General features: G+C 38.3%; 1 long non-coding RNA gene across 1 annotated transcript; it reads left to right on the top strand.

Annotated features, from left to right (window-relative positions):
* Positions 1-1041: 1041 nt before the first annotated feature.
* On the top strand, positions 1042-12550 carry LOC120232409. Its single transcript, XR_005528566.1, has 3 exons — positions 1042-1116; positions 1212-1325; positions 12463-12550. It is a non-coding gene; the product is annotated as an uncharacterized LOC120232409 (long non-coding RNA).
* The last annotated feature ends 9762 nt before the right edge of the window (positions 12551-22312 follow it).

Raw genomic sequence — 22312 nt, 5'->3', positions numbered from 1 at the left:
GATTCATGGATAAACTGAATATTATCTTTAAACAATCATTAAGATGTCAGATTGACACAACAGGCATTTGACAACCAACACCAAGTTGCTGCTGTCTTGAGAGAACAAATGTAATTGCCATGTCCTTTGGGTAGATAAGGAGGCCTCTGGTCTCTTTTGATTCAATTTGATGAAAAGGTCACCTGAATCGCTTTAGTCAGAAAGTTCACCAAGGCCAGTCTTAGAAGGAGACACAATTGGTGATTATGAATGTCATGTAGGGGCGCCTGGGTGGCTCAGTCGGTTAAGTGTCCGACTTTGGCTCAGGTCATGATCACACGATTTGTGGGTTCAAGCCCTGTGTTGGGCTCTGTGCTGACAACTAGCTCAGAGCCTGGAGCCTGCTTCAGATTCTGTATCTCCCTCTCTCTCTGACCCTCCCCTGCTCACACTGTCTCTCTCTCTCTCTCAGAAATAGATAAAACATTAAAAAATTAAAAAAAAAAAAAAGTCATGTAATTCTAGGATTGTCCAAAAGGATTCTGTTTGCCATTGCCTCTTCCTGCCCAATCCCCGAAGCCTGAAATCTCATCACCGAAGCTTCATCCAGTTTATTTAAAACTTTGACTTTCATCAAAATCAAATAGCCATTGAAAGAGTAACATTAGAGCTGTAATCAAGCATGTCTACTGGTGTTTTTCAGAGGTCTGCAGACCCAGGGAAATTCTCACATAACTGTATTTCTGCAGCCATTTGTATTTTTGTGTTGTAAAGTCAAAACTCTTTTGCACTGGTGATTGATATTCATTTCTTTGGAAGGAAGTGAAAATTTTTTCTTTTAGAGAGAATTCTTACGTTTTTCAAGTTTAGAGATATAGAGCTGCATGCCAGTGTCATGCGATGGTCTGACTGTAGGTTTTGCTAGAAGGCAGAGGAAGGTGTTTGGGAGAAAAAGGCAGTGAAGACATTTGTCCTTCCTTTGATGCTGAACACAGGATGGCCTTTGAGGTAGAGCTGCATTCTCTGACTACTGCAGATAGTGGGCTGAAGACAAATGGAAAGCCAAGCTGGTGGTGAAACCAAGAATACAAAGAGTGTATTCTTGTAGGAATGTAGGACAAAGGGTGGGAACAGAAGGTAGGAAAGGAACCATCCATCATGGAAGGCCTAAAAGTGGATCCTTGGCATTGTCTTTCCTTTTAAAAAAATCATCAATGCTGTCTCTCTTTCAGCAAGCTGTTTATCTTGGGACTTCTGCACAGCCAGCTGAATGGAACATGGGGCCAAGAAAGTGGAAAGGCTGAATCACCAAAGATTGTGTCACTTGTCCAAGATCACACAGGAAGGTAACGTAATACCAGAATTGACAGACCACAGAGTTGTCCTGGCTTCTTGCTTGCAGCTTTGGCCCTCAGATGTTTCAGTATCTTCATTTCCATCTCAGGCATGCACTCTGTGCCCCAGGATTATCTGGTCAGATCAACAAGGAAGGGTTCCACACTTTCAGATGTTCTTAACATATTTCTCCCTGCCTCTCACTTCCTTGCAGATTTAGATTCTTACTCTTCTTATTTCATTGTGCATTTTTTTCTTTTTAAGGGTGGAAATACTATATAAATCATCTTTGTCTTCAAACTTTATATAGAGATCATAACTGAATAGGTGTATCAAGACCCTCCTCTTTGGCCCATCTAACACACAGAAAAGACCTATTGCCTTATGACTCTTCACTTCCACCTACAGTGTTTCTTAACCTTGAAAGCCGCTGATACCCTAGGCCATCTAATGGAACCTATGGACTTTTTCTCTGGATAATGTTTTTTAAGTTTATTTTTTATCTTAGAGAGAGAGAGAGAGCATGAGATGGGGAGGGGCAGAGAGAGAGGGAGGAACACAGAATCTGAAGCAGGCTCCAGGCTCCAAGCTGTCAGCACAGAGCCTGATGTGGGGCTTGAACCCACAAACCATGGGATCATGACCTTAGCCAAAGTTGGATGCTTAACTGACTGAGCCACCCAAGCTCTCCTTTCTCCGGATAATGTTTCAAAATGCTTGACGTAAAACACAAAGAATGACGTAGTTTCACAAGGGAAGCCAATTTTATTGAAGTATAGTTTTCAAAGCATTAAAACACCAACTTTTTGATACAGCCATATATGTACAGATCCTGCATCTGTACTCAAGTCACAAGACATAGCAAGCTGGGTCATTACGGTAGTTTCAAAATGGCATGAGAGTAAGTGGTATGTGAAGATATCTGTAACTACTGCAATGTGATAAAAAAGTATCTGTGATTCTGTTCCTGGTGAACCATAGTAATGTGGTTTGTTGCTTACATTCATAAATGAAGGCAACAATAAATTCCAGTTTGAGGTTAGTGAAAATAAAGTTGTCTATCTTTTCGTAAAAATTGAAAATTTTTATTTTATTTTATTATTTTATTTTCGAGAGAAAGAGGGCTCCAGCATATCAGAGGCAGAGAGAGAGAGGGAGAGAAAGAATCCCAGACAGACTCCATGCTGTTAGAACAGAGCCTGACCTGGGGTTTAAATGTGAGATCATGACCTGAGCTGAAAGCAAGAGTTGAAGATTTAACCAACTGAGCCACCCAGGCACCCCCAAGATGTCTATCTTTTTTTTTAATCCAAGTTCACAGACTCTCTGAATTCTATCCAAGGACCCCAGATTGAGAACCCCTGGTCTGAAAGATTTGATGAAACACTGGGCCTGCTAAATTTTCTTTTTGGGATAATTATGAGGACAGGTTTGCAAAAATTCAACTAAATTTTTAAATTCTTTCTCCCAAATGCTTTCCCCCAAATTTTAATTTTTCGTTTGTAAAGTTATACCTAAGCAACCTTTGATATCATGCCAGGAAAGTGGCAAGATTGATTCCAGTCATAACCCTATTTCCCTCCATTCTCTTGATGTGTTAAACATCAGAGAAGCTGAAATTGGTGTTGCTGCCTTAGCCAAGGTAACTGAATGGCCTCTGTCTTGGGGGCTCAATTCCCTACTTCCTCTGGCAACTCTTTAAGCAAGAGAGTGTATATAACACGCTGTTCCCACATGTTTATGTAGTTTTTCTTCAAAGAACTTCTTAAAACAGATGTTGCCTTTCCATAAGAGAAGGCTCTGGATGTATCCATAGAAAGCAGATCCTGCTATTTCTGACTGCATTTTGGGGAACAAAATCCAGTTCTACTGATGTTGGTTTTTCCATTGGAATTCTTGGCTACAGTGTAACATAGGTATAAGCATATGCTCACCTAATTTTGTTTTCAGTCTTCCCAAGAATCTATTTTGAGTATATTTACTTTATATTTTTATTCTAACCATTCCTACTAATCCAAACATTGTTCCACTTATTTATTCTTGCTTTATAAGAAAAGTTCTCTTATTGGGGGATATAGTCCTCGATGCCACACCTGCCACTGTGTGAGTCAGAGGCAAAGGACAAAACTCCAAAGGGTATGGATGGGCCCATAGATTCTTGAATTTTATGATTATGCAAAGTTGTTCCTAAGAAATCAAGAAATTTAAAACACTTAACAAATACAATACTTCCTATAGTCACATATTTAAAAATAAACCATTTCAGGGTGCCTGGGTGGCTCAGTCGGTTCAGCTCAGGTCATGATCTCACACTTTGTGGGTTCGAGCCCCGTGTCAGGCTCTGAGCTGTCAGCACAGATTTCAGATTCTGTATCTCCCTCTCCGACCCTACCCTGCTCACATGGTCTCTTTCTCTCAGAAATAAATTTAAAAAATCATTAAAAAAATAAAAATAAGCTATTTCACTAGAATATATACCTTGCATAGAAATTGGATGCTGTTGTTTATTTAAAAGTACCACTACATTTTCTTTTAACCCTGACTCTAAGTCAGCGTTGCTCTTCACCGTGGATGTGGGTGTTGTTTCCTGTTGTGTGTATTACCACAGCTCTCCTCTTGGTGTCCTTGTGCTATGACTTGCATGCTGTTGACATTCAGAGACAATATGTCCTGTTGTTCCACAGTGCTTTAGTGGGCCAGCACTCAGAGGCTTGCCAGGCCTATGCTGGTAAGTGTTTAACAACAGGCTCTCCAGGGGAAATAAAGGCCAGAGTTGTAGCGTTTGCCAATTTTTGTGGTGTATCCTCCCACCATGGATGATTTCAAGCTGCTAAAATGACTTCAGTGAATACAGAGTTGGGAAAAGATGAGCACAAGCACAAGTGAGCCAGGGCAAACCAGCTCCAGCACCTCATTCTAGATTCACTGTGGTTAAGAGCTGTATTTGACTATATCTTCCCCCCCCCCACTCCCTGCTCTCTTTTTATTCACACTCAATCCATACAACAATACTAGAGAGAGGTGGGGATTCGGGGGTGGAGAGAGAGATTAAGACACACAGAGAGAGAGACAGACACATAAAGAGGAAGATGATGGTGGTGAGAGTTGCTTTCCCTCTTGAAGCTTATTTCTGGCACTGCAGTTTTGGTAACAGTCAGTATTATATAGCCTCACCATAGGCAAAATTTATGTTCTGTTTTAATGTTGTTCATTATTGCTGATGTCACCTACTAAATGACTCCAGAAGCTAAATGTGACATCTGTTAGAGATGCAAGTCTTAACACTGACATCGATCCAAGTCTCACACCAGTCCTTTGTAGGCCACACGTGTTCCAGTTAACTAGAGAAGCCATAAAAAATTTCTTCTGATGAAGCAAGATCTATGGCTCTTTTTGGGTATTCATTAAAGTATTATCTAGAAGGAGATATTCTTCAAGAATCCATAAAACTTCATCTTTAAATTACTTTCAATACAGTAGAACCCTATTAGGTGAAATCAGGGTGCATTATGTCTACAGAACTTTCCCAACCTACCAAATCTGTTGAAAGGAAAATGGTGTTGATATAGCATAGACCTACATTGGCTCTTAATGGTCACCACCTTCTTCCCTAAATGTTTGTAAGCTCCTTATTCTAAAATTATAAAAAGGATGCTGGTCAATGGCTTCTCTCTATTCCTTCTTTGGAAACTGGGTTGTGACCCAATCATCCTGTTTTTTCTCATTGACAAAACACTGCCCCAGATTCTAAACTCTAATTATATATTGTATATTAAGATACAATTCACATACCATACACTTCACCTATTTAGAGTGTGCAGTTCAGTGGTTTTTAATATATTCACAGAATTGGGCCACCATCAGCACCATCAATTTTAGGATTTTTAATCACCCCTACAAGAAACCGTGTACCTGCTAGCTATCATTTCCCATCCTGCCCTCCCCACAGACCCAGGATATTACCAATACTTCTGTGTCTCTACATATTTGACTGTTCTGCACATTTCATGTAAATGGAATAATATAATGTGTGGTCTTCTGTGACCATTTTTGTTGGTAGTGGTGGTGGCGGGTTTTTTTTTTCTTAGCATAATGTTTTCAAAGTTCATCCTAGTAGTACCATGTATCAGAATTTCATTCCTTTTTGCAAAATGATTTGCAAAACTTTTCTCCCATTCTGTAGATTCTTTCATTTTCCTTGATGGTGTCCTTTGCAGAACAAAATTTTTAATTCTGATGAAGTATATTGAAAAAATTTTTTTTTCATTTGTTGCTTGTGCTTTGTGTCATTTCTAAAAATCCATGATCTAATCCAAGGTCATGAAGACTTATGCCTGTGTTTTCTTTTGACATTTTATAGATTTAGCTCTTATATTGAGGTCTCTGATTCATTTTGTTTTTTATATAGTGTGAGAGTGGTCAACTTCAGTCTTTTCTGTGCAGATGTTCAATTGTCCCAGCACCTTTGGTGAAAAGACTAGTCTTTCCCCATTAAATTGTCTTGGCACTCTTGTTGGAAACCAAGCGACTATCATTAAGTCAAATCTTGATTTCACAAAGTGGGGCTTAAGAAACCCTAGGTCAACAATCAAGGATAGCAATAAGTCAACTTTATTGCCAGTTCTCCAGGTATCATTGAGGTAAATTTGAATCCACATACCATAAAGGGAAGGGTAGTATCTTCATGTTAGCCAGAAAGAAAGCTCTAATGGAGTGCTCCAGAATGTTGTTTTGGACTTTGTTCTGTTTAGCATTTTATTGATGACTTGAATGGGGATACATGCTTATTAAACATTTAGAGAACTCAAAGCTTGAAAGAGAGTTATCCAATACTACATGTAATGAAATTAAAATTCAAAGTACTCATCAGAGGCCAGACAACTAGATTGAAATGAACAAAATCAAGGCAACCTGAGATAAATAGGGGAACTTAGTTTCAAAAATTAATTATATAGGGGTGCCTGGGTGGCTCAGTCAGTTAGTTAAGGCTCAGGTTATGATCTCAGGGCTCATGAGTTCAAGTCCTGCTTCAGGTTCTGTGCTGACAGATCAGAGCCTGAAGCCTGCTTCAGATTCTGTGTCTCTGTCTGTCTCTTTGGCCCTACCCTACTTGCACTTTGTCTCTCTCTCAAAAATAAATATTTTAAAAAATTTTAATTAATTATATACGTATTGGGTTTTGGAGACCTGCGTGGAGGTTTTAGTTAATAGAATTATGGGTCCTAGATTTGGGAGTTGACAGTCCCACTGTAGTCTGTATTAGTTCCTCCATATATTCAGGGAGACCCTTACATGGGCCCTGAAATTCTCTTGATACTACCGTGTAAAAACTTGGCAAGAAGCTTATATACTTAGTAGGTTTTTAACTATTAATTCTGGGCAAGGTACACCAAGTCCTAAGTGCTCTTAGTAAGAAACAGGATAAGTATGTGTCTACATGCATATGTATATAAGTATACACACATAAACATGCATACATATACACTATATACACTCATGCACACATATGCATGCATATACTTCTGTAAATACATAAATACATTATATAGTTTCTAAAAATGTTTTGTTCAGTGTTTTCTTTTTGTACAATAATTATATGTCTAAAAGTTTTTGGTGGATAATAGTTTCTCTGTGTATATTTCATTTGCTTCCTTTATAGGTGTGTGTGTTTTCTATATACAGATTAGGGATAAATATTTAACCCATATAAAGTTGAAAAAAAAGTAAAATGAAACTTGTACTGGGAGTTAGTGTGAGCCCTAAATTTCTCCTCTAAATAAGACTATGAAAATAACCAAGTCATTTTTTCATCTCTACCCAATACCACCATCATTCCAGGGTAGTTTTGTGGTGTTTCTTTAACCTAGAATAAGATCATGGGCATCGCTGTTTTCTTTTATGACTCTTCAATAACCTCAGGGACATGAAACTTTAATAGTTGATAAGCCTACACCAGATTGAGTGTGGCTAACTCTAACTTTATCCCTAATAGGGCTTGAAGGGAAAATTAAATCGTGAATATCCCTGCCTCTTGTATCCTTCAGCTTAACCAGAATTTATTGTTCAATTCTAAGTGCAAAGACACCAGAATAATACTAACAACCTAGGGAACACTTGAGGAAAAAGAGACTGTTAGACATATAGAAGATGTCAGATGAGGAATGTTAGAAAAAAAAAAAAAAAAAGAAATGGTATGCCCTGGAGAAGAAAAGATTTAAAAAGATATGATGGTTATATTCAAATATTAAAGCAGCTATCATGTTTTATAGAGGAATATGTAAACCTTTTCTTTCTGACTCTGGACATCATTACTAGCTAGGAACAGTGGATTTGTATTATATTTTTACTCAGACTAATGATAACTATTCTAACAACGGCAATTGTATGGCCAGAGAAAGGTCTACCTTGTAAGGAATAAACACCAACTCTGAGCACTCTAAAGGAAAAATTGGAAGTCTACCTACTGGGGAATCTATAAAGGAGATGGGGAAAATGATAGCACAAGATCCTATTCAAATATAAATGCCTACAATTCTCCCTGTCTATTACTGCCATAAAGCTGTAAGCACATGGCTCTAAACATAGGTTTTCTTGTTCTCAGTAACTCTAGGGACTCAATGGTAATGTTATACTCTGCTCAGCTCTAAGATATAGAGCTGGGCGTCTCTTTTCTCATTTAGTCATGGTCCATATCATCATATACCATTTCTTTCCACAATGATATCAAAAAGCTTAGTCATCCTCCCCCAACCCACGTTTTAAAATTCACAGAACATCTGGTTTTGGTTTTACATTACATTCATTGGAGAAGCCATTTTCATTTTTATAAAATGTTGAACCATACTTTCAGGTTTTCTACCACTGCTTCTTCTTCAAAGATGCAGCTGAGCCTATGCGTGGGAATATGAGTCCCTAAGAGCATCCATTTGCTGGCAGATAGTAAAGGTTGGGTGAGCCAAATACCTGCTTCTTCTTGGAAGGTGTTACTGCATGAGAGCAAAATGCCACTATAGAACATCCTTTTTTGAATGATATGCAAGTTAGTCTAGACCAACAATGACAAATATAGTAGCAGTACATGTGTCAAAATATGTATATATCCTGATATCAGTCTCATGTATAACCTGACTGTGAACAGAGTATAAAGAAGAATATACCCATTCTTTCTGATCCCTGGGCTTATTTCAATTTTAAACAAGGAAATTTGTGATCCTAAAGGTTACAGCAGAAGTGGTAGATATAGACACACACACATCACACATACTTGGCAATTCAGTAACAGTGTGGCTTTTTTGTTATTGTGTCTAAAATTTGAAATACCAAACTCAGAGATAGATAAATATAAAGGTTGATAAATTACAGAGTAAACTGATAAATAATAAAGTAACAATTCTTATCTTTGCCTTTTTTCATGCAACATAACCCTTCTCTCCTAAACATGCTACACAGATGCTAGTTACAGATTAACAGCAGGAAGGAGGAAACTCTACTTATTTTTCAATGCTGTCATCATGAAAACTATAACAAAATGTGTTGTATATCTGGTGGCAGAATCAATATTGGTACCTGTCCTTCAAGTGATTTGGTTGAAAGGGGTATGTCAGTTTGTCACCTTTTCCTATCACACACACAAAAGTGTTGAGTAAGAGACATTTTTACATCTTTAGCCAATGAAGGGAAGAGAGTTGGTATGTCCTAGGCAATTATTCTCAAAGGATGGGTGAAAGTTTCTATAAAAGGTCCAAGTGATTCCTTCCTTCAATCTGAAAACAGCTTCTGCAGAAATATTTATAATCCACAGGGCATGAACCAGAGAGAGAGGAGATTATGTTTTGAAATATGGGAATATAAATATACATTATCAGTTTATTGGGGACTCTTAAAAAAAGAAAGTATTTTTGAAAACTCTTGGGAAAGCAGCAGGGTGAGGCACAAAACTTGAATTCTCTGTTGTGGAACATGTTACTTAATCTCATGGAGTCTTAGTTTTTTCACCTGGAAAGCAGACATTCTAAATGTTACAGGGTAGGATTATTAAGAAGACTTTAGAAGCTAATATCTATAAAGTATTTGGCATAATTTTAGATTCTATAGCTGTTCACATATCTTTAAGTAATAGAAATAAATCTTTGATTTAAAAAATAAATTGGAATTCAATGTCTTGTTTTTTGACTTTCTTATGGTTGAATATATCAGTTTTAAAGGGAGCACATGCATTTGGAGTTCAAAATAAAAATAATGTGTGGTTTTTAGAGGCTATGCATTTACAAGTATATACACATATTAATAAACACACATATAATTCATTTAATAAGCAGAAGAATAGCACTCAATAACCATTGAAGCCCTCCCCATGAATGCCTTTTTTTGGTATTGAACTATAATTGACCTACAATGTTATATACTTTTCAAGTGTACAACATAGTGATTCAATAATTCTGTGCATTAGGCTGTGTTCACCATCAGTGTAGTTACCATCTGTCATCATACATTATTGCACTATTATTGACTATATTCCCTATGCTTTACTTTTCATCTCCATGACTTATTTATTTTATAACCGGAATTTTGTACCTCTTAATCCCCTTCACCTATTTCTCCCATCTCCCCAAGCCCCCTCCTCTCTGGCAAACACTAGCATTAATGTCTTTTAATATCCACAAATTATCACATCACAAACTCGATGAGTTTGGACTGCAAAGTGCAAAATTTCATACCACAAACTCTACAGTCCCACTGGAGGCACAGAAAAGGCTTACATCCTGCTCCATATGGTAGACAGCCTTCTCAGGCAGCTCACTTGGAAAGGGTAACATTGGCACTTCTGCAAAGTGGCCATTAGGAAGCTTTTGCTTTGCTGACAGGGAGTGCATCTGTGTGAGTTTCAATTTTAAGTGATCTCAAACTAGTCCACACAGTCAAAAAAGCTGGAGAATGTTCAGCAGGATAAATGGGTATAGCTTTGTAGAAAGAATGTTGGAATCAGACAGAGCTGATTCAGGAGATTGGAGGTCTTGCAAGTTATTCAGCCTTGAGGGTATTGCTTAATTTCCCTATATTTCCATCCTTTTATCTCTCAATAAATGACAGGTTATTTGCCTAAAATAAAAAAGACATCTTACTTTTAAACACTTCCTTCTTCGCACAAACTTCACATTAAGCCAGGAAGACATCTTACTTTTAAACACTTCCTTCTTCGCACAAACTTCACATTAAGCCAGGAAGGGCTCTTCCCATCAGTGTTTCTGACCTCCTGTTTTGGATCAGCTTAAATATGACCTCTTCAGAGAGACCTTCCCTGACCTGTCTTATTATTTTCTGTCTCCTATCACTTGTAATAATTTAAAATCATTTCATTTGTTTGGCTATATTGTAATTTGCTGAGCTATCTTACTGAAATATAAGTTCATTGAGGGACTGTAGCTATCTTGATCACCATCATACTCTGAGTGCTCAATAAAGTGCCCAATAGGGTTCAGTAACAGGTGTTGCAGGGATAAATTAGCATTTGTAGGATTGTTGTACAACTTCAGTAAGATAATTTATGACATATTCCAAGTTCTTGAGAAAGTAAATCTTTTTAAAAATTATTTTTAGGGGCAGGATTGGCATGAGATACATCTATTTCAATATGGTAAAGTAGCTGTCCTTAGATTGTGAAAGGAAAGTATAACCAGGCCACTATCCATATGGAGTGAAAGTCATTGCTGACACACAGAGGGGTCAAGTTATGGAGGAAAACTCCCCTCAAACAGACAAGATACTTTCTATTGAAAGATATTCCTAGCTCTAGAAGCACCAGCAGACATTTTTGACGTTTTCATTTGCTAGAGACTGGCCAGGACAAGATGTTACCCTGAGCATTTGCTCAAAGATGGCATTTTCTCACCCCACTTACAGTATGGCAAAGTTGTCATTACAAATCTCATCATGCCTCCCTTACACAAGTTTAAGAGAGGTGGGATTTTCCTCTTACTTTTTCTTGGTACAAAGAAAGTTGCTTCAATGAGCCTAGTCTGTATTTTCAATAAAAACTACTATAATTTAAAACCCACTGGAAAAGGGTAGTTAAGCCATTGAAGGATGCTTCTACTTTATTTTTCCAATTGATGACTCCATTCCAGGTCTCTTTAAATAAATCCAGGAAGATTATGGGAGAAAGGAAGGTTCTGCAGATGTCTTCTTAAAATAGGAAAAAAGCCAGTAAAAACTAATGATCTAACAACAAACAGCTGCCAATTCTGTGTCACTGAGTCATCTTCTATTGGGAAGTGTTTGGATTTCATTAGGCTTTTAAGTGCCGCAGGCTGATTTATTATTTTCATTTTTATTTTCTTAGTGAGTTGTCATGAAACTTCACATCATTAATATGAAGAATAAAGTGCCAAATAAGCTATAATTTCCTATATGAGTACAGTAATGATGATAATAATAATCACTGAAGGCTCTCACATTTATTTATATCAACTGAATTCCAAGATGGTACAGAAATCATCCTTCAGAATATTTAATCACCTTTCTACTTCATCTTCCAATCTCTACTCTCATTCTGATCTTTTGTAGCTTTTTTTTTTCTTTTTTTTTTTTTGATACTCAACCTACATTCAACTTCTAGGCTCAGCCTTTTTCCTAACATTGTTCAAACCATCACATTCCTTTTCATTTTTTTGATGGGAGTTTTCTGTGCAGTATTTACTATGCCATCTATAAGAATGCCATCATGAAAATCACAGCTAACTTTTGACAAAGGATTAAATAAAGTTACATGGAGAAAATAAAATAAGGCTGCTTATTTCAGGACACTGGTCAGATGGGAAGTTTTAAGTACTACTTGAATTTTCGTATGTTTTCTCCAATTAGGAAAGTTATCCTCTCCTATATGTCTTCAATTAATATGTGCTACCGGTTCTCCAAATGGTCAGGCATTTTATGTTCATACATGCCTACTTTCTCAGTGATGAAAGATGCTGCTAAAGTAAATTGTTTCATGATTTTTGGGAAATCCTCTATAAAGTCCTTTTACTCATGATGAAAGATCTCAAAGAGAAATGTGTTGTGCCCCATAATCTAAACAGCACGATTAATTACTACCTCATGTCTCAAGAGTTGAAACACTTAGATTATGATTTTTTTGTTTGTTTGTTTTAGGTATGCAACAATAGAAATACTGGATAGATAACTTCAGAGAATATCGAAACATAAACTCGTGGAGATTTCAAACCTTCTTCAGCAAATGCAATATGATTCAGGTGAATGTTTAAGCAAATGTTTTTTTGAAACTATGACTTGAAGTACGAAGTCGATATAGGCTTCAAAACGCACAAGCACACACATCATGGCTAAAACTAAGGTTTCATGATATCATACCCTCATTGGATATGAGAGGTGAGTGTGCTTGTCAGGTTCAAGGGCATAATAAAGAGTCAGCGTGGTTGAAGCAGAGTGAAGGAAGGTAGTAGGAGATGAAATCAGAGGCATAAAGAAGCCCAGGTGATGGAGGGTCTTGTAGGCCACTGTAAGGCTTTCAGCTCCTATTCTGAGTGTGTGATGAAATATGAGAGATTTTTAGATGAAGAGGGACATAGTGTGACTTGGCTTCAACAGGATCATCCCAACAGCTGTGTCATGAATAGGCTGTAAGGGACCAAATGTGGAAGCAGGGAAACCAACTAGGAGGCTTTTCTGATACCATGGATGAGGAATGATGGTGGTCAGACCAAGGCAGTGGTGGTAAAATGGGTAAAAACAAAACAAAATAGTCTGTCTCTGCATATATTGTGAAGGTGGAGCCACCTTGTGAGGTTGGATGCATGATATGAGGAAAAGGCATATGAGTCAAGGATGACTGCCAGGCTTAATCTGAGCAATTTGACAGATGGGGTGCTACTTACTGAGACTGGAAAGATAAAAGAACATATTTATGGGAATAAAACAGTTTAGTTTACATTTGAGCTGTTTCTTGGATATCAACCAAAATGTCTCAAAGGCTAGAAATACTAGTCTCAGATTCATGAGAGAGGACCCGGCTGGGTGTACATATTTGGGAGTTGTCAAAAAATGTTGATGTTTAAAGAACCAGTACAAGAAATACCCAACTGCCAAATGAGTCAACGTTAACGAAGAAAGAAAAGATCAGAGTTTTGATTTCTTCTGAAAACAACCTTACGACAAGCACTGGAGTGAATACAATGTAACTGAAAGGTGGTACAAGCACCGCTAAGGAAGTGGGGAAAGGAAAACAGAGCAAAACGAATTAAAGGAATAATGGGAGTGTTTATAAGCTGGTTGCCACCAAGGACAACTGGATTTCAATTCTAGTGGGGCCCCTCTGAGGGACTGTATAGAACATCCTTCAGAATTAGGCTGCCAAGGAGACAAGAATCTGCAGTATTTATTCATCCATTCCTGTCTTCATTCATTGAGGATGCTGCCGAGGCTTTTAAATCCCTGGCTCTTTGAGGCCCAAGGAGCTGGAGAAAGTCCTTTGGCAAAGAGACAGATGAACTCGGGGACATGGGGCAGGGCATCAAAAGGTTTGGCTCCAGGTCTGAAGACTGAACCCTGTTTTGAGACTCAGAGCATGAGGAGGATCCACAAAGGAGACTGAGAAGGAGGAGCCAGTGGTAGGAAGAAATTGAGAAGAATTGTGGTGGCTGAAATCAAGAAAAGTTTAGAAAGGAGTGATATTGAGTCCTAGTCACTGGATTTTATATCATAGAATTTGAGAACCATTTCATTGGAGTGGCCCAGGATGAAAACCCAATAGGTTTAGTTAGGTTCAAGAGAAAAGAGAAGTTGGAAAAAAAGTGGTTTGGAAAACTTACTGGAGGAGTGTTGTTGTAAAGAGGAGCAAAGGAAGGAGAAGGAGATTTGAGAAGTTGCAGGATATTCTTACTGTGAAATCCACACTAGGGGGGAATGAAAAGGAGACAGCTGATAGATGTTGAGATTTCTGGCACAACAAAGAGGCAAGTATCCATTGGTTTGACAATGCCAGTAATGGAGTCTATATCTGGTCTATGGCTATATACCTTGCATGCATTTCGCTGATCACCCTTCTCCCTCTAATCCTAGAGAATGAATATGACCAAAATCATATTTAAAACTACTATTAGAGATTTTGGGGGTTTTTTAAATGTCATTTTAATGTGTAGTAACTCAAGAGTTTGAAACACAGTCATTGTGCTTATAAATTAACTTAGCAGAGATAAAGATTATCCTTATCCTTAGCAAAGGATATATTAAAAACACATAGAGCATTTTATATGAACTTAAGAATAAGACCACCATGATGTGGGCATGTGTGTTATATGTACATACATATGTGTGTGCATAAAACAATTTCCAATACAGGTAAATAAGTTCTAAAAGGCATATGGTATTATTAACCTTCTTCTTTACCTTGTGTTATTCATTGTCTGTATGCTTCTGGAGTCTGTCAATTGATTTTACAAATTAACCACCTCTGATGACTTTGGAGTTGCTTAACAACGATTTGACTTATCAGAAAGAAATTCTGCTCACGAGCCCTTGATGATAAGGTAGCATTGACATGTGGGTGTTTATGTTGTAAAACAAATGGAAAGTAGTGACATTATAAATATTATAGATTGGAACAAGATTGTTATGAGCTTGTACAAAACATAAAAGGAGAAAAAGTTGCTTAGGAAAAAAGCAAAGCCCTGGCTTCTCCATTCGAAAGCTTTATTCCATGTAGTTTTTCTTTAATGGCAACTTTCTTTCATACGATATCTGAATGAGGAACTTTATGATACATTTATTTCATAAATAGTTAGGTTTTTATGACAGACAATACTCTCAAATGCCATTCATGGAGAATTTTCTGATATACACAGAGATAATGTTCAACATCAGCATGTCTAATATTGATCTGACAAAGTGATTTGAGTTCATCTTTGGAAAACAGAATCACAGAAGATGAGTCTATTCAGTTTGAAACTTAATGGAACTAGTTATGCAGAAAAGATACAAAAACAGAGTTGAAGTGGTGGCCACACCACAGATGAGTGCCTTTCAGTATAATGTTCATATTGAAAAGTTAAACATTAGTTAGCATGCGGATGTTAGACATCAGCACTGTGTGTGTGTGTGTGTGTGTGTGTGTGTGTGCCTGTGTAAAACTAGTTGGAAGGTTATACAATAAATAATAGCTATTTTCAGAAAATAAATTACCATATGAAGTTATAAGAAATAATGTACTACTTAAAATTCAATTACATTTTTCTTTTCTTTTTTTTTAACGTTTATTTATTTTTGAGAGAGAGAGTATGAGCAAGGGAGGGGCAGAGAGAGAGAGGGAGACAGAGGGACCCAAGCAGGCTCCATGCTGTTAGCACAAAGCCTGATGCAGCATTCAAACTCACAAACCATGAGATCATGACCTGAGTGAACGGTTAACCAACTGAGCCACCCAGGTGCCCTTCCATTTTTCTTTAAAAATATTTGAGTAGTACTGAAGGTGTTTATTTCTTCTAGGGGGAAGATAGTCCCCTGCTGAAAGTCTGTCTTACATTTACCATTTGCCTTGTTGTCACTGGCCCAAGGACCAAGCAGCTAACGTGGGTGCACAAGGTCAGTGGGCAGAAGCATGTCAAGGGGGCAGCCCCTGCCTGGCACCAGGTGACTTCTTCCAAGCAGGAATGCGCAAAACTTCCCAATTTTTAAAGAGAAGCCCCTTTGCTCCTCTCCAAATTTGGGTTTTCATATGAAATACCTTAATTTTAAATTATGGCTCCATTTTTGGAAGACATTTTTCAGTCGGTCCACATAAATCATGTCTGAAGAGCAGATTTCACCCACAGGCAGCCAGTTTGCAAACTCTGCTCTATGCACACCATGCAAAGGTAACACGGCAAGCTCTGGGCCTGATTTTACCTTTTACGTGTCTTGTGAACTACCATAGATTCTCAAATGTACAGAAGGCATTCTCTGTCAGTAAGTTTCAGAAAAATAATTTAATGGTTAATTAAAAGTCATACACGTACAAGCCTGGAAAGAACACAAGGGGAATCTTCCAAGGTGCTGGAAATGTTCTAGATCTTGATGACATGGACCATGGGACAAGCATTTCCATATATAAAACTTCATGGAGCTGCACACTTAAGATTCATGCACTACAGGGGCACCTGAGTGGCTTATTCGATTAAGTGTCCAACTTCAGCTCAGGTCATGATCTCATGGTTTGTAAGTTTGAGCCCTGCATCTGGGTCTATGCTGATAGCTCAGAGCCTAGCCTGCTTCAGATTCTGTGTCTCCTTCTCTCTCTGCCTCTCCCCTGCTCTCTCTCTCTGTCAAAAATAAATAAACATTAAAAAAATTTTTTTAAAAAGATTCATGCACTTCACACACTCATCTGTGTGTGTGTGTGTGTGTGTGTGTGTGTGTGTGTGTGTGTATGAATGAGGAGCATGTCAAGGGGGCATGATATATATCTATATCTATATATATATAGACATATATATATATATATATATCTCCATCTCCACTAACAAACTACCAACTTTGAAACTTTAAAATAATAAGATGGCAATTTAAATGCAGGAGTAGACAGGGCAACGTCTTCTTCCTTGGGGTGTGCACAGAGACAGAGACAGTCTGAGCAACATGAGGGTTATATTTAGTGGGAAAGAAGACTTCACAAAACAAAAAGATGAGAGCTAGTCCTGTCTAGATCCCCCCAGTATTTTCCCTTTGTTCAGCGGCCAGTAGGCTCTTCCTTTTGATTTGAGTGGAGGCTCCTTTCAGATATTTCATTAACATTTTCTCCTGAGTCACAATGGACCAGGCATTTGACTGATTGAAAGGTGCACTCAGGCACAGGGTGCAAATTCTTTTAATGCTGGTAAAGGGTACATATGATTTCAAGCATTTGTCTATAAGAACTGAGGGCAATGAGCTTCCTAGGACACTGAGGGAGTTGAATGTCCTTGAAAAATGTCCTGCTGTGGATGTTTCAGCCCCTCTGGACGAGTATCCCATCTAGTACATTAAGAAACTCCATTGTGGTCCTCTTGCAGAGTAGAGGTGATGTAGGGGATAGGTAGATGATCTGAGTGCATGCCTGTCTCCTCACCAGGTACAAGGAACTGTACCCAACACATTTCCAAGTGGTGATCTCAAGACAAGGAGGAGATCGAAGATCCCAATTCCAGGCATGTTATTGCTTTCACTGGCCCAAGCTTCAGGTCTCCTGGGGTGTATGACTGCAACATCAATTTCGCCAACTTTCATGAATCCCTGTGGGGCACACAAAAATGGGCGAGCCACAATCCTTGCTGTATTCATTTGCCAGAGCTTCAATAACCAAGTTTCATAAACTGGATAGCTTGGAAAAACAGCATTTTATTGTCTCACAGTTCTGAAGCCCAGAAGTCTGATATCTAGGTGTCAGCAGGTGAGCCTTCTTCAGAAGGCACCAAGGAAGGATCTGTTCCAGGCTTTTCTCCCAGTTGTTGGTAGTTCCCTGTCTTGAGGCAGCCTAATGTCAGTCTTCACATGTGTCCTCCCTGAATTCATGTCTTTGTTCAGATTTCTCCCTTCCCCCTTTTTTGAAAGTTTAATTATTTCTTGGAGAGAGCACGCGCGCACAAGCAGGGGAAGGGGAGAGAGAGAGGAGAAAGAATTTCAAGCATGTTCTGTTAACAGAGAGGAGCTTGTTGTGGGGCTCAGTCCCACAATCCATGAGATCATGACCGGAGTCAAGATCAAGAGTCAGATGCACAACTGACTAAACCACCTAGGCACTCCAGATTTCTCCCTCTTAAAGGACACCTGTCATATTGGAATAGAGGTCCACCCTAACCCGGGATGACCTCGTCTTAATTAATTATCCCTGCAATGACCCTATTTCCCAATAAGGTCACATTTTGAGGCACTGGGGCTTAGGATTTTAATATATGAATTTGGATAGACACAATTCAGCCCTTACTTGTCCTCCAAAAGGTTTATGATTCAGTTAGGAAGAGAGGCACATACGTCACTGGAATTTGTTATAAATCACTAGTTACTAGGATGAAATCACACTGGAGTTTGTTCCCAGAGCAAGAATTTTTCTAGCAATATCTACCTATCAACTGTTTGTTTCACAGTTTGTCAACATGGTAAAAAAGAATACTGCTTTACAGACACACGAGTATAATACATATACCCCAACCATGACAAAAGTGACATTGATGAAAGCATTGTGGTTCAGTTTATCGCAGTCAAGGGGGCAAAGCCTTGAACAACTCAACCTGTGGCTACATGAAAAGACAGGATGGACTTTGGTGATGACTTGTCGATGTAATCAGCTTGGACATCCATTTGGATGATTCAAACTTCAAGCGAACAGGGCAGATGTTTGAAAAAATTATTCAGAACATTAATCTAAATATAGGTTTAGACCTAGAAATTAGAAGTCAGTGAAGATGGTTTTGACACTTTCCTCCTGGATTTTTCAGGCTAATGATAATCATCATAGAAATGTAGATATCTATCTATCTATCTATATATAGTGTATATCGCTCTCTCTATATATATAGTGTGTGTGTGTATATATATATATATACACACACACAATGGAATATTAGTGATCAAAAAGAATGAAGATATCTATCTATATATATAGTGTGTATATATATATATATATACGCACACACATACACACACAATGGAATATTAGTGATCAAAAAGAATGAAGATATCTATCTATATATATAGTGTGTGTATATATATATATATACATATATACACACACACATACACACACAATGGAATATTAGTGATCAAAAAGAATGAAGATATCTATCTATATATATAGTGTGTGTATATATATATATATACGCACACACATACACACACAATGGAATATTAGTGATCAAAAAGAATGAAGATATCTATCTATATATATAGTGTGTGTATATATATATATATATATATATACACACACACATACACACACAATGGAATATTAGTGATCAAAAAGAATGAAATATTGCCATTTGCAACAATGCAGATGGAACTAGAATATATTATGCTAAGCAAAATAAGTCAGTCAGAGAAAGATAAATATCATATGATTTCACTTATATGTGGAATTTTAGAAACAAAACAGATAAACACAGGGTAAGGAAAGGAAAAAGAAGATAAAAACAGATAAGGAGACAAATCATAACAGACTCTTAAAATACAGAGAACAAACTAAAGATTGTCAGAGGGATGTTGGGTGTGGAGATGGGCTAAAAGTGTGATGGGCATTAAGGAGGGTACTTGTTGGGATGAGCCCTGGGTATTATATGCAAGTGATGAATCACTAAATTCTAGCCTGAAACCATTATTACACGGTATGTTAACTAACTTGAATTTAAATAAAATTTAAAAATAAAAACAAACAAAAAGAAATGTAGATTTTAAAAAAAGACTTAGGGGCACCTGGGTGGCTCAGTCGGTTAAGTGTCCGACTTCGGCTCAGATCATGTTCTCATGGTTTGTGGGTTCGAGCCCACGTTGGGCTCTTTGCTGACAGCTAGCTCAGAGCCTGGAGACTGCTTCGGAGTCTGTGCCTCCCTCTCTCTTTGACCCTCCCCTCCCCACACTGTCAATCTCTCTCTCTCAGAAATAAATAAAACATTAAAAAACTTTTTAAAAAAGACTTAAGTAAAGTTAATATGTAAAATAGAGAATTCCAGGTGTGGTGGTGACGTCTTATCATAGGGACATTGAAGTGAACCCTGCATCTGCAGCTGTGACCATTGGGCCCATTATTTAACTTGCTCCTATTATTGATGGCTTTCTACTAAATTAGAATCAAGTAGTACATCAGCCAAATGCTGCTTCATTTCTTTAGTCACAGCCTATTTCTTTGGGTACATTTTGTTGCCCACTTTCTTGCCACTTAGGCTCAAACACCGGTGACATAAAAAGTTGTGTCTGGTGGGAGGGATGCTAGCTCAGGTGTTTCACCCTACACAAGAATCTCAAAGCAAAGTTGTTTTCCAAACCATTTCTATACTGTTCTATGTGCTGCTTTAAGACAAACAGCTAATGTGATGATGACAGTCCCTTGCTGAAAAGGGTTCAGTGGCTTCCTGTTGCCCTTGAAGCCAAGCACAAACTCTGATATGCGCTCTGAAAAGTCCCACAGGAGCTGGCCCCAGTTCACTTGTCTAGACGCAGGGAATGTTTTCTCTTTCAGCTCCCCAAACAGTCAAAGCCTCTGAGCACTGGCTCCCCTGTTCCCCGTACTTCTGTATTTTTTTCCTCATCTCTGTCTTCTTAGCCACTTCTGTTCCCCAAGTGCTCATTCCACACCCTGCTTGTGGCACCTGGCACTTCCTCAGGAGTAGCACTTACCACACTGCACCATCATTGGCCGCCTACTTGTGTGTATCTTCCCCTTTACTCTAACATTTCCCATGGGCTGACACTGATTCTTTCTTGTTCAATTTTGTACGCCCAATGCCTGGTGGACAGAGTTGGTACCAGACAGTGTTTTGAACAAATAAATAAATGAAAAAAAATAAAGAAATAAACCATCTGCAATGCCCCTGGGAGATGAGTAACTATCCATATTTATGTTAAATATTTCAAATACCCTTTCTATTCAAAAACAAGTAAAACTAATGTATGTCTTGAAGGTCAGAAGGGTGGTTACGTTGGGAGTATGGTCTGAAAAGAGGCACAATGCAACTTCCCGAGGAACAGAAAAATTTCCTGATCTTGACCTGAGTGTTAGTCTCATGGGCCTTTGCATATATAAAAATTCATTGAGCTGTGCACTCGGGATCTGCCACTTCATTGCATAAGAAAATAAAAAGGAAAGAAAAAACAATTTTAGACTATTTTTATCTTACTCTGCCTTTCATTAGCCCAAGAAAGTCTGGGTTCTGATTATAAAGCTAGTTTTGTAATTCTGTTTAAAATTGCAACCAAACCTCCTAGGACAGGTACCGTGGGCCAATGAAAGCCTTTCCTTCTACCTCTGGGGCCCAGAGCAATCCCAAGCCCACTAAGGGGCTATGCTTGGTCTTGTCTGAACACCCTGTGGGAATCAGCTGTTCTCCAGGCCAGCCAGCACATGAAATGCACTCTACCCCAAATCTAAACCCATAGCACCAACCAGATTGCCCTTCCAAAGCCTGTTTGCAAATGATGGTTTAGCAAACCCTGGAATCCTTTTTATTGTTGGTCACCCCAAACCACACTCACCTCCAACAGTAATGAAGATGGCCTCTAACCAACGATGGAATTCCCCAGTTCTCACACTGACTTCTTCAGGGGGACTTCCAATGAATTAAGCAAAATTTTTGTGCAATTAAGCCATCGTTCTAGCATATTACCATTTAAAATTGCTTCGAGAAAACATTCCATACTTCTAAAGGTATGGAGTTAATTTTCCTCTTGTAAAGTGAATAAATGTATATGTTTGTTTATAGAATTATTGAGTACCTTCATTTATAGTTACATTTGCTCCTCATTCAACTATTAATTTTGTTTGAAAGTATACTTTTTATTCATTCTGATACCATATTTGAGGCCAGTTGCAACACTTCTTTTATATATATTTTGTCTTTTATTTAATGTTTATTTTTGAGAGAGAGAGAGAGACAGAGTGTGAGTCTCATGGGGGATCTGGACAGAGAGAGAGGGAGACACAGAATCTGAAGCAGGCTTCAGGCTCCAAGCTGACTGTTAGCACAGAGCCCGATGTGGGGTTCAAACCCACGAACCATGAGATCATGACCTGAGCTGTAGTCAGACACCCACCCAACTGAGTCACCCAGGTGCTTCCCAACTGAAACATTTCTAAATGAACTTTATTCTACCTTTCTCCCCCATCAAACCTATCTGTATTTGCTGTACTTCAGCCTTGTAGTACCCCAAATCCCATCTTTGTCTCAGCCATTTAGAGGGCTAAATAAGCTCTGCAAACTGACTATATACTGTCATTGCATATTGGTCTACAACATCATCCTGGCTTTGTTGAATCCTAAAGTTATTC

The sequence above is a fragment of the Hyaena hyaena genome, unplaced genomic scaffold (assembly GCF_003009895.1).
Source record: "Hyaena hyaena isolate Hyena2069 unplaced genomic scaffold, ASM300989v1 scaffold_71, whole genome shotgun sequence".
In the NCBI taxonomy this organism is placed as follows: Eukaryota; Metazoa; Chordata; class Mammalia; order Carnivora; family Hyaenidae; genus Hyaena; species Hyaena hyaena.
Note: the sequence above shows the minus strand (reverse complement) of the source record. Positions and strands in the feature narration are given on the sequence as shown.